Raw genomic sequence first — 2,547 nt, forward strand, 5'->3', positions numbered from 1 at the left:
CCCAAGGCTTCTGTCAAACACTTTGATACTAGGAAGGGAGACAGGATTCTTGCTTGCTTATTTTCTACTTCACTATGGATGACGTGGTATTTAGGAAAACTCACTTTTCTTTTTTCGAAAAAAAACATCTGCTTCGTTCCGCCCTCTCTTGAGAGAGCGATGAAGTTTGGAAAGTGGGGAAGCCATAAAAAATTGATGTTTTTCGGTCATGGTGCCAGCCACCCACCATGGAGTCCAACAAGGGGACGCGACAGGAACTTGCGAGCAAGTCCTGCCCACGCCAGCTGTACACCTTAACTATAACCTAATATGACTCAACTCAGGGTAGTTGGTCACACACGGTTAACCCTTGCCGCCAGGAAAAAGAGGAACAAACGAAGAAGAGAGGTTGAGACAGGTGAGTTGTAAGAAAGAGATAGGAAAGTGAAAGAGAGAGGGGAGGGTAGGAAAAGGCGACTGCCGATTTCCGCCGGTCGGGTCAGGCCGGAGGTTCAGTCTGCAGGAAGCTGGGGACAAAGTGGTGTGTTGCCTCCGCCGAGGGGCCTTAAGGGTCCAAACTCTCGGCATCGGCTCAACCTCCAGGATCCCCTTTTCCCCGGACACGGCGATGCCACGCACGGCTAAGCGCGGATGCTCGGGTCCGTGGTGACGCATTGTTCACCATCATCCCCCTGCGGGGATGTCCCTGCGGATGCTCGGGTTAACCCCGTGGTGTTGCCACTCACCAACGTCTGCATGCTGCAGACGCCTCCCTGCGGGGACTATCTATCTATTTATAGCGTTGTTCGGTGCGTAAGCCGGCAAAAGTAAAGCAATGCGTCGGCCGGGAATCGAACCCGGGCCACCAGCGTCGCAGGCGAGTATTCTACCACTGAACAACCGACGCTTTTTTTTTTCTTTATTGTCGTCTGTGACATGAAAACAAAAATGTACAAATGATAAAAACATCAGCCTAATTCGGCTGACGTATCAGGGCTTAAAATCTTCTTAATGCGACCAGTTCATCAAATACAGTAATCCATTCAGGTGGGTCAGCTTGTGCACGGTACATTTCTCTCAAGCTCGCAACACTTTCAATAAAGTTTTCGCGCACCGAGCGAACGTTAACATCCGCGTGTCGCACTTGCATCCGTGTCCTCCAGAGACTATGGAGGCCCAGAAGCATGATTAAATCATACGGTACTCCTGCTTCATTCTGAATTGGCAGGAATCTGATCTGAACAACCGACGCCGATGTTGCAGCGGCGTACTGCACATCTCTTTATAGCGTAGTTCGGTGCGTAAGCCGGCAAAAGTAAAACAATGCGTCGGCCGGGAATCGAACCCGGGCCACCCGCGTGGCAGGCGAGTATTCTACCACTGAACCATCGACGCTTTTTTTTTTCTTTATTGCCTGCTAATACAGTGACAGGTCACACAAATGAATACATACATATACACTGAATAAGCACGTTAGCATGCGATGCGGGTATTTCAAAATTTCTTCAGACACACCAAGTCATCAAGGATGGTAACCCACTCAGGGGGTTCATTTTGTGCACGATACACTTCTCTAATATATGAAATATATGAAATATATGTTTTTTTGATTGCCAAAGTGTGGTATATGATGCAAGTGTTGTTCATGCCTCGTATAAATGTGCAAAAGATGCACCGAGTGTTTGCCGTCTTTATCTGGAACTCCACTTGGGAGCGGACCAGCCGTACAAACCTTTTTCGCAAAGTTCGCGCTGGTGGACTAGGGCTCTCACACTTGTTTATACGACAGATCGTATCGCGATTCTTCTTCCTGCGAGATGAAAGTAACGATTTTCTCCGTACAGTCATCCAGGCGAGATTGGCGAAAACACTGCCTGAGTTTGTTGTTTCCACATCCAATGTTGCCAGTATAAGAGTGACCGGCTACTACCGAGAAGTAGTTGCTTCCTTTAGAATACTTTGTGCACGTTTTTCTTTGGAGCATTTGTCCTCAGTGACAAAGAAACAACTGTACGCGGACTTAGTTGACAGCATGCTGCCCACCCCATTGTATAGGACGGTGTACTCTGGAGGCTCAGGTAAAGATGTACTGAAGCGAGTCAGAAGGATGCCTTTAAGACCGGCGGCCAAAACGTTTTTCTTCCAGTTGCACACAAACACACTCCCCGTTAAAGTATGGCTGGAACAGAAAGGAATATTCGTGCCTTGGACAACCGATTGCTTACTGTGTAAAAAGCCGGAAACAATTGAACATGCCTTCATTGAATGCTGGGACGCAGTCTTCCACTGGGATATTTTGCAGCGCACTCTAAAAAAAGATCTCCCCATAACACCCTATGGAATACGATTTCTGCCAGTTGAAAGCGATCAAGGGATACCTTTTGATATGTTCATGATCCTGGGCCTCCACAGCTTGTGGAGGACGAGAATGGCTTTTCGGCACGCAGATGCCAATGTGCTATCTACGCGCGATAACCTAAACTGAACCATCGACGCAGATGTTGCAGCGGCGTACTGCACATCTCTTTATAGCGTAGTTCGGTGCGTAAGCCGGCAAAAGTAAACCAA

The 2,547-nt window shown here is 48.2% G+C and overlaps 1 non-coding gene across 1 annotated transcript; it reads right to left on the reverse strand.

The window, feature by feature from the left end:
• Window positions 1–815: 815 nt before the first annotated feature.
• Window positions 816–886, reverse strand: TRNAR-GCG (transfer RNA arginine (anticodon GCG)). The gene has a single exon. It is a non-coding gene; the product is annotated as a tRNA-Arg (tRNA).
• Window positions 887–2,547: the final 1,661 nt, after the last annotated feature.

This window comes from Amblyomma mixtum, chromosome 1, assembly GCF_055824585.1.
Source record: "Amblyomma mixtum isolate Tamu chromosome 1, ASM5582458v1, whole genome shotgun sequence".
NCBI lineage: Eukaryota > Metazoa > Arthropoda > Arachnida > Ixodida > Ixodidae > Amblyomma > Amblyomma mixtum.